This window comes from Sceloporus occidentalis, unplaced genomic scaffold, assembly GCF_023333645.1.
Source record: "Sceloporus occidentalis isolate IW3139 unplaced genomic scaffold, rSceOcc1.0.p SCAF_140, whole genome shotgun sequence".
NCBI lineage: Eukaryota > Metazoa > Chordata > Lepidosauria > Squamata > Phrynosomatidae > Sceloporus > Sceloporus occidentalis.
In genome coordinates, this window is record NW_028317120.1 from 652,205 (window position 1) to 663,368 (window position 11,164).

Below are 11,164 nucleotides of genomic sequence, written 5' to 3' on the forward strand. Positions count from 1 at the left end.
TTGTCACTACCCTCTGGCTGTTTAATTTCATCCTGCCAGTGGGTGCATGCGCACACGTTCACAGGTGTGCGCGCATTCAATTATACAGTGTTGCTGTTTTTACCAAATTGCTTATTTTGGGTGTTTGTACTATTCCCCTCACCCCTACCTCTATCATACCCTGTTTGCGCCAATTTCTGCTGCGTTTTCAGGTCCAGCGACTGTTTTCGTTTCTTTGTCAGTTTCATTTCTATTTCACTTCTCTACTGAAATTGCGCGTGACGTCATACGTCTCGCGGGATTTTGGCTCTAGCTGGTTCTCAGCTAGATTCCCGCCCCTTTTCACCTCAGCTTACCTCAGGAAAGCTGCACATTGTTTCAACAGCTCCAGAGTGTCTCCTTTTGTTGCTGTTTTACTATGTCTTCAAAGGAACTGAAAAAGGCAGGTGATATGCCCACTCCTGCACCTACACCTGGTTCAATTTCTGAGGCCCATATTAAGGAAATCTGGGATAATACAGTCTCAAAGTCTGTCTCCACCGCAGTGGTTTTGGCCATGACTTCAATGCAGGAGTCATTGGTGAAATCTATAGCCTCTGCAGTATTCCATTCCAAACCTAAAAAACACTCTAGGGATAGTCACCCTAGAACCCCCTCAGACCAATTTTTGTCACCTGAGGAGTCGGAATCTACTTTAGCCATAGGCATGAGGAGGTCTGGGAAGGCCACCCAGAAAAGGAAACACTGCTTTCCTCTATCTTCAGACTCCCCCAAACACGCTAAAAGCCGTTTACATGGGAAAGAAACAGACTTATCTTTGCGTTCTGCGCATGTGAAAGACGTGTCTGACACCCAGACCAAATCTAAACCCTCTGCTCGTGAGGAAGGCAAATGAGCTCAGAAGGCCCATTATAGGAGGACGCCTGATTCCTTCCATACCTCCTCTAGCAGTGATTCGGACTCCAAAATCGTTTCGCTAATAACTGACTCCTCATCCGATTTGTATTCAGACTCCCAAGATCATAATGACCAGCCTGGAAAAACTGAAGACTCTATTTTGGATGCTAAGGGGTTCCCCTTTTTCCATCCAGACCAAATAAAACATCCCCGCTCGGCCGAGTGGGTACCAACTGAACAAGTCTCTAAATATATGGAGCTCTGGATGCGACAAGCTCTCGAACAGGGAGCTCGCAACAAGATGCGGGCAGAATGCCCCAGACCAGTCTTACCTCATAAGTAGGGCTGCAACTAACGACTATTTTCATAATCGATTAGTTGGCCGATAATTTTTTCGATTAATCGATTAATCGGATAAAAAAAATGAATGTACATTTTTCATTTATTAAAAATAATTTAATAAACAAATGATGTTAAATACAAACAGCAGAATAAAAAAAACTTTGATAAAATACATTTCTTGTCTTTATTTCCCAACCAGCCCCCCAATTTATGTACATTTGAGCCCAGGCTTGCCACGCTGCCTCCCACATATGCCACTCCACGCTGCCTCCCACATATACCACTCCACGCTGCCTCCAACATATGTCACTCCACTCTACCCCCACACATGCCACTGTGCCTGATACGCCTTATACCCCCTGATACACCACTCCACCCTCCCAGACATGCCACGCTGCCCTCCCCACATATGCCTTATATACCGTATATGCCTTATACCCCCAGATATGTCACTCCATCCTCCCCAGATATGCCTTATACCCCCCAGATACCTCATAGTCCCCTCATAGAGTCACAGACCTGTTCACAGCACACTGACACCATACTTTTATAAATAAGTACTGGGTTAATCTTCACTGCCCCCAGGATTTAGATGCCCCTTAGTCTGCCCCCCTCCTTTACCTCTAACTGCACCTTAAGTTAACTTTATTAAATTAACCCTCAGTCCTCATCATTAAATTAACCCTACACACCATTAACCCTAAAGTCCCCATCAACCACAACAGCCCCTAAATTAACCCTAAACACCCCATTAACCACAACTGCCTCAAATTAACCCCAAACACCCCATTAACCACAGCTGCTCCTATATTAACCCTAAACACCCTATTAACCATAACTGCCCCTAAATTAAACCTAAACACCCCATTTACCATAGCTGCCCCTAAATTAACCCTAAACACCCCATTAACCATAACTGCCCCTAAATTAACCCCCACCTCCCCTAACTTTCAGCAGCCCAAATATTAAATTTATACTTGCAGTTAGATGAGTGTCACAGCCATGTGGTTCTGGCCTTCTGGGAGAAGGAAGGGGGCGGGGCCAGTTGTCACAGTGATTACAGGGAGGGACTGGTAAGTAGGAGCTGCTGCTGTGAGTCACTGAAACGGATTATATAATGAGGGGTATTTTTCAGAGCGTTTGCTCTGAAAAAACCCTCATTTTATAATCAATAAAAATCGATTCGACTAATCGATAATGAAATTCGTTGGCAACGATTTTCATTATCGATTATTATCGATTTTATCGATTAGTTGTTGCAGCCCTACTATAAGGTAATTGAGATCCCAGAATTAGACGAGACAGTAATCCACTACCTCGCAAAAACTGGAAGAACCCCCGAAAGGGCATTGACAGGTCCTTGAAAGCCTGTCAAGACAAGCTCCTGGATGTGTCTGGTCCTCTAGCCAAAGTCCTGGAGCTCATAGAGGATGCCAAGCGCACAGACACTCCTGTCGACATTAACATACTAAGTGGCTGGATGCAAAGGGCAATTTGCTTCCTGGGCAATGCCAATTGCGCTATGTCCGCAGAGCGCAGGCGAAGCATCCTTATTAAAATTGACCCGCAGCTAGCCCATATATCCACTAAAGAACCAGGCTCAGCTGCGGAAGGTTGTTTATTTGGAGAAGCCTTTCTCAAGGACATTAATAAATATGTAAATGTTTTCTCCAATCTGGACAAGGCAAATGCCAGTCTCAAGAAGGTTTTCCACCCAAAATTTTTTGGCAGGGCTGGGAAAAGCAGAGGTCGTTTCCCCAGCCGTCCAAACCCTCCATACCAGACCTCTTCATATAACCCAAGCTACACCTCGTCTTATAAGGGTTATCAAGGAAACTCCAACCCTCTCCCTTTCTTCCCACATCAGGGAAGACCCTGGAAAGCTCGGGGCCATCGAGGAACTCCACGTGGAAGATCCTCTTTCAGTAAGTATTACTGCTCCCCTTTCTTCCCCCAACAGGCTGGGGGGGGAGATTATTACATTTTTTCCCTATCTGGAGTCGTATCACAAACGACTCTTGGGTTCTAGATACAGTAAGGGGTTACCAAATAGAATTCATGTTTCCCCCCTTTCAGGATCAGCTTCCCAATCCAATTCATTTTACCCAACAAGACACTTTGCTGATCCAAGAAGAAACCTCAGGCTTGTCCCACAAAGGTGCTATTATTCAGGTCCCTCTAGACTCCCTGGTTTCCTGAGCAATTTGTTCTTGGTAAAGAAAAGGGATTCCGGCCACAGACCGGTTATCAATTTACGCACTCTCAATGCCTTTGTTAAATACAACCATTTCAAAATGGAAGGAATTCACCTCCTTCGAGACCTTCTCATTCACAAAGATTGGCTCATAAAGATAGATTTAAAGGACGCCTATCTTACTGTACCAATTCATCCGTCCCATCAACCATTTCTCCAATTCCTCTGGAAGAATACGAAATGGCAATTTACATGCTTGCCATTTGGGTTGTCTTCTGCACCATGGTGCTTTACCAAATTACTCAAACCCGTAGTATCACTACTACGCAGCAGGGGTGTCAGACTCATTATATATCTAGACGACATCCTTATAATGTCTCAAGACCTAGAGACCATCTCTCTTCACAAATCTTGGACAGTTTCCCTTCTCTCAAACTTAGGTTTTATCATCAACAGGGAGAAATCCATTCTATCTCCAGCCCAGGAAATAGAATTTCTGGGATTCCTAGTCAATTCACAGTCCGCTACACTGAGTCTTCCTCCAAGGAAACTCAAAACCATAAGGAAAGAGATTTCCTCTATTCTGAACAAACGCCTGATCTCTATCAGATCCTTAGCTCAAGTAGTAGGCCTTTTGTCAGCCTCTATCCAAGCCATTTTCCCTGCTCCCCTCCATTATCGAGCACTTCAACGTTTGAAGGCTCAACATCTCCGCAATGGTCTGGGATATTCAGACGAGATTTCCCTAACCCCAGACACGGAAGAAGAACTACGGTGGTGGCTTCTCCACCTTCGCAGATGGAATGGAAGAGCAATCTTCAGCTCATTCCCAGACATAGTCATAGAGTCCGATGCCAGTCGTTTGGGTTGGGAAGCTCGTTGCGGCTCAATCTCCACCGGAGGGAAGTGGTCCATAACGGAACTCAATCTTCACATCAACTGTTTGGAATTACTGGCAGGGTTTTTCGCAATAAGGAGTTTTGCGAAGGACAAAACTCATTGTTGCGTTCTCCTCAAGATGGACAATATATCCGCGGTTCAGTACGTGAACCGTCTGGGGGGGACCAAGTCCAAAGTCCTAGCAGATATTACCAAGACCTTATGGCACTTCTGTCTAGAGCGAGACATCTTTCTCAGAGCAGAATATCTGCCAGGGCTATCCAACACCATAGCGGATTGGAACTCACGTTTTCTCACAGATTCCAGCGATTGGAATCTGAATCCCTCAGTTTTTCTGACCCTTTCAACCCTTTGGGGCCCATTTGCCATAGATCTGTTTGCCTCGAGACTCAACACTCAACTTTCCCGATTCTTCAGCTGGCGACCAGACCCGGAAGCCGAAGGCCAGGATGCTTTCCTTCAGGACTGGTCAGAAGGGATCAACTATGCCTTTCCCCCCTTCTCCATGATCTCCAGGGTTCTCCTCCTTACATGCTCCCAGAGAGCAGTCCTGGCCCTAGTTGTTCCATGGTGGCAAACACAACCATGGTTTCCTCTCCTATTGAGTATCCTAATAGATTTCCCGAGGACCCTTCCTTTCCATCAGGACATCCTCCTCGACCCAGCAGGGAACTTCCACCCTCTGGTCCTCTCCCACCAGTTACCCCTTGTGGCCTGCCTAGTATCAGGGCAGCACAACTTGATCCGGAAATTTCAGACTCGGCTAGATGTATCCTTTCCGAAACCTGGGCTCCGGGTACCAGAACTAATTACGGATCTGCCTGGAAGCTTTGGTTAATTTGGTGCATTGAACGGGACGTGGATCCCGTACATTCCAATGTAACCAACATTCTAAATTTCCTTTCATCTCAGTTTGACTCTGGTAAAGCTTATTGTACCATCAATGTGTACAGATCGGCTATTTCTTCCAATCACGCTCTCATCGATGGATTTCCTTCAGGTAAGCATCCTTTAGTATGCAAGCTCATGAGGGGTATCCGTTTCAAACGCCCCCTCTTCCTAAATACCATCATACATGGGATGTGTCTATTGTATTGAATTTATTGAATTCCTGGGACAATTATGACTCTCTCCCTTTGAAATTATTGTCATTTAAACTAACCACTCTATTATGTCTCATTTCTTTCAAAAGGGTTTCAGATGTCAGGGCTTTAGATATATCTCTTAGACAATATGTACCTAATGGTGTTAGTTTTAAAATCCAGAGACGTACTAAAACTGGTTTACAGTCTGTTTTCTACCCTTCATTTCCACATCATCCGTCTCTTTGTGTTGTTACCTGTCTCAAAGCCTTTGAGCTCAAGACTACATCTCTTCGTAATGTCTCTCTTCCTCAGCTTCTAATTTCCTTTCGTAAACCTTTTCTTCCTGTCTCCTCGGCTACTCCCGCTAGATGGGTCAGAGCCACTATGTCTCTGGCGGGCATAGATATCTCTGTGTTTGGAGCTCATTCCTCCAGAAGTGCTATGTCAACTAAAGCCTTCCTGGCTGGTGGTTCTTTGGCTGACATACTCAAAGCCGCAGACTGGTCCACTGACTCCACCTTCAAGACTTTTTATTTTAAACCTGATACTCACATACCGTCTGTGGTGTTGTAATTTTTATATCTAGCTTTAAACATGCATAATATGAAGCCTCCTGTCTGTAATAAAATTGGAGATTTTCCTAACTTGCAGTGCAAGAAAATATAGATTTTATTAATGACAGGAGGCGAATATTATCCCACCTCATTAACCCTCCCTTTATGTCATTCTCTCATTTCAGATTAGTTTATTCTCATCGTTCTTTGTTTTGGAAGTTTATGATTATGGTCCAGTCGGCAGCGCGAAAGAGGGAGATTGGTTGGGGATCTACACCTACATATCCTCTACTGCATGCTGATTGGCTACTCAGTGTTCTGTTGTGTCTTTCAAGTTTGGATGTTTTTGTTTGTTCCACCAAACTTTGTATTTAACTATTTTGCTGCTGAAGTAGTAAAGAAGGAATTTAATGCATAATATTCGCCTCCTGTCATTAATAAAATCTATAAATCTATGGCCCCTTAAAAAGTAATGAGGGAGAAGTTATAGATGGGGATCAGGAAAAAGCTAATCTATTAAATATATTCTTCTCTGCTGTATTCACAGAGGAAAATGAAATGCCAGGTAATATACAGCAGGATGAGATAAATGCCTCAGTACATGTCGCCTGTCTAACGCAGGAAGAAGTGCAGTGCCGCCTAAAAAAAATCAAAATAGACAAATCACCAGGTCCAGATGGCATTCACCCCCGCGTTCTAAGGGAGTTAAGTAATGTAATAGACAGACCCCTATTTCTAATATTCAAGGACTCTATAGTGACAGGGTCTGTTCCCCAGGACTGGCGCATAGCAAATGTTGTGCCGATATTCAAAAAGGGGACAAAAAGTGACCCGGGGAATTATAGGCCTGTTAGTTTAACTTCTGTTGTGTGTAAACTGTTTGAGGGTTTCCTAAGAGATGCTATTTTGGAGTATCTCAATGAAAATAAATGTATGACTCCATATCAGCATGGGTTTACAAGGGATCGGTCCTGTCAAACTAACCTGATCAGCTTTTATGAGGAGGTGAGCTCAGGACTGGATCGGGGTGAATCGCTGGATGTCGTATATCTTGATTTTTCCAAAGCATTTGATACGGTGCCACATAAAAGGCTGGTACATAAAATGAGAATGCTTGGGCTGGGGGAGAATGTGTGTATGTGGGTAAGTAACTGGCTCAGTGATAGGAAACAGAGGGTGGTTATTAATGGTACATACTCTGAGTGGGTGACTGTTGCTAGTGGGGTACCACAGGGGTCAGTTTTGGGTCCTATTCTTTTTAATATATTTATTAATGACCTTGTAGAGGGATTGCATAGTAAAGTATCAATCTTTGCAGACGATACTAAGCTCTGTAACGTGGTTAACACAATAGAGGACAGCGCACGATTACAAATGGATCTGCATAGGTTGGAGGCTTGGGCTGGGATGTGGCAGATGAGGTTCAACACAGATAAATGTAAGGTTATGCACATGGGGAAGAAAAATCCAGGCTGGGAATATGTATTAAATGGGAAAACACTGGGGACGACTGACATGGAAAAGGACTTAGGAGTTTTAGTTAACAGTAAATTTACCTGTAGCGACCAGTGTCAGGCAGCTGCTGCTAAGGCAAATAAAATCATGGGGTGCATCAAAAGGGGCATAGATGCCCACGACAAGGAAATAATTCTACCACTGTACAAGTCACTAGTCAGACAACACATGGAATACTGTGTACAGTACTGGGCACCAGTGTACAAGAAAGATATAGTGGAGCTGGAGAGGGTTCAAAGACGGGCAACCAGAGTAATAAGGGGAATGGGAGGACTACAGTACCCAGAAAGATTATCAGAATTGGGGTTATTTAGTTTGGAAAAAAGACGGCTTAGGGGGGACTTAATAACTATGTATAAATATATAAGGGGGCAGTACAGAGATCACTCCCAGGACTTATTTATACCCAGGACTGTATCTATAACAAGGGGACATCCTCTACGGCTGGAGGAAAGAAGGTTTCTACACCAGCACAGACGGGGGTTCTTTACAGTAAGAGCGGTGAGATTATGGAACTCTCTGCCAGAGGAAGTGGTTATGGCAAACTCAATAAAAGAGTTTAAAAGGAGCCTGGACGTGTTTCTTGAAAGCAATAACATTACAAGTTATGGATATTAGATTAATAGGGACAGAACGTTGATCCAGGGATTTATTCTGATTGCCATATTTGGAGTCGGGAAGGAATTTTCCCCCTGGTATGGGGCAATTGGCATCTGCTTCATAAGGGTTTTTTGCCTTCCTCTGGATCAACACAGTAGGGCCACAATATGTATATAGGTTGAACTTGATGGACGTTGGTCTTTTTTCAACCTTATGAACTATGTTACTATGTTACTATATTTTCTTGCACTGCAAGTAAGGAAAATCTCCAATTATGACATTAAAGTGGCCTGTTCACTAAGAAAGTAGGTGGTTGATCAAATTAAAGATAAATCCTAATGTTCTCCCTTGAGTGAGGTTGCACACACTCACATGCCAACACCCATATAGCAACTCTCATGTTCACAAAATGTGGGTTATTTGCAAGGGCCTGCAGCTGCCTGTGACTTGCATATCCTCACCTGAAACTCACAAAATGCTCAATCCCCATCACCTGCAGCAATAACATGTAAAATGGGAAATGTACTATCCAGGGGGGTCACATCTCTTACCCCCACTCTGCATGTAGTGCTACAGGGGATAATGAAATAAGCATGAAAGGTATAGTGCCTAATTATACCTCCTCAACCTCATCTTACCTCAACAGACTTCTGGGAGAATTCGTTTACCCCCACCCCCTGGAAGATAATGGTTTAAAAACACCTAAAAACCCTATGGAGGAGCATGAACCCATATCATGCCTCCCGCTTTCTCGCCTTCTCTGCCCTGTGGAACAGAGGGGCTAAAGTAAAAAAAAAGGAAAACAAGTCCAAAAAATTAAGGAAAGGAGCAGGTTTAAGATCCATTCAAAATTACTGTTAACCCTCTTCAACCCGTGGCAAAGAAGAGTCATCACTAACTTTTCTGGTTCCAATCCTGTAATGATTTGCAAGGCCATCGATCCTCATTTTTTAGCCCAAGTAAAGATTCTGCACAGAAATTAAAACAAACAGGACAGAAAGAAATCCAGGATTTCGACACCAGCCAAACAGAACATTTTTTAATAACTAGTTCAGGATAATTAAGAAATTATAATAATGAAAACATTTGCGTTGTATCAATATCCCCGAGGAGTGTTCTCAATGACTGAAGTTGATGTGGTGTAAATAACCTAAAGTGTATGTGCTTTAGATTACACTGATCTTATCACTTATGTTAAGGATTAAAAAACATTAACTTCTGTCACTTTTTTCTACCTCAGTTTTGCCAGTTTTTGTGAAATCTGAAAATATATTTTTGCCGACACTCCCATTAAATATAACTCAGCCATACTGCATGCTTCCTTTAGATGTGTATCTTTTGTTCTACCTTCGTCACGGACTCACCTGCAGTTCTTATGGAGTGACCAGCAGATGGCGAACTGCAAAGCACATGGATGAGGTTTAAAAGGGGCTATTGGATGTTTTGCAGAGAGGGGTTCCGAGTTGGATGCCAGAGGTGAAGGACCCTTGCTGAGAGAGAGTGAGAGAGGCCTAGGAGCAGAGGGCTGCTTGAAATCCACGGTCAGAGGAGAGCTGCAGCATCCTGGCAGAATCTTCCAGCAGACAGAGATACAGAGCTGTTTGCAGCAGAGTTGGCAGTGAAGAGGTTAAAAGCTGAACTGCCCTGATAGCAGACTGTGGAGTTATAAGCCTAAAACATCTCCCTGTCTCCACAACAGGACATCCTGCTGCTTGAATGCAACTTGAGTACTACGAACATATTCTTTTAAACACATGATATAGCTGTTAGAGGGTTCTTCTGTGTAATGCAAGCGTATCCTATGACTGCTCCAATAGGATTTCGTAAATTCATATATCGCCTAAATATAGTAAAGACCTTGTGCTCTAATTGTATGAAAAAGGGTATAGGGCAAGCTCTAAGGGCAAGGTCTCTTTCTCTTTCACCTTCATCTCACCAAGAATACTGAAGAGAGTGAAACTACTAATGCCATGTCGAGCGAAGATCAATCGTTTTATCGTCAATTCTAGTCTTGTCATACCTCTTAAATGTATATATTGTATTAAGCGCTGCGTAAATTGTTGGTGCTATAAAAAATAACGATATTAATAATACTACTGCTTCTCCTCTTTGACCTTCCTTAACCCTCAGTTTTTTTTATTTCTAAAATGAAAACAGTGTCTAGAAGGCGCCAGGGACCCCCCTTTTGGGAACACCACCCAAATGTCATTCTGAGTTAACCCCTTAATGACAAAGCCCGTACATGTACGGGCTCAAAATGCATTGTTTTCAATGGGTCTAGGGACCGCCCATTGCTCTTAAGGGTTTAAAAAACACCTACACATTTTGTCCAAAATGAAAAGTCAGTGTCACGAACAGCTGTCAGGTACAGTGAGGTACCAGTAGTGTGTAAGGAGGAGCCCAATATGCAGGGGTGACTAGAGAGTCCGTCACAAATGGGACGGTCAGAGAGGCAAAGTCAGGTTACAGACAGCGGTCCAAAAAGCTAAGGTCAATAGTCAATCTGACGTCAGTTGGCAGTCCTGGCCGCGTCCCACAAGTTCTCAGGTATGGAAATTAGACACAGTGAGAAATAGTAACCCAAGGCTGACCAATTCTCACACAGAAGAATCTCATTTCTCAGTTTTCTCTCTGTAAATGCCCCGACGCAGCTCAGCAGTGTCACATAAAGCAGTCACATTCATGTGTTTTAACATCCAAAGCCAAATAATGTAATTTGTTAATGATTCTCTTCTAGGCAACCCGATCCGAGAGTGTAATAGATAAATGCAATAACCTCCCATCAGTAATGGTAGGGGCTAATACAGTTAGCAAAGTTAAGCATCCATGCAAGAGGCATTGAGCTGTCAAGGTCAAGGACTGATCAAGACCAAAGTCTTACATCAGGAAAAACAGGCCAAATAAATGAGCCAAATAGTTCTTCTCTGCTGTGAAATTCCATGTTTCTATGAATAGAGTCAAGAGTGACAGAGTTAAGTCGTATAGTAAGTAATTGAGCCTATCCTAGTGCTTTATCAGTGAAGTTATCATACGAATCTGTTGGTTGACTCAGCAGTTAATGTTAATGGAGTTCAAGGTCATAATTGTGAGTAGGCAGC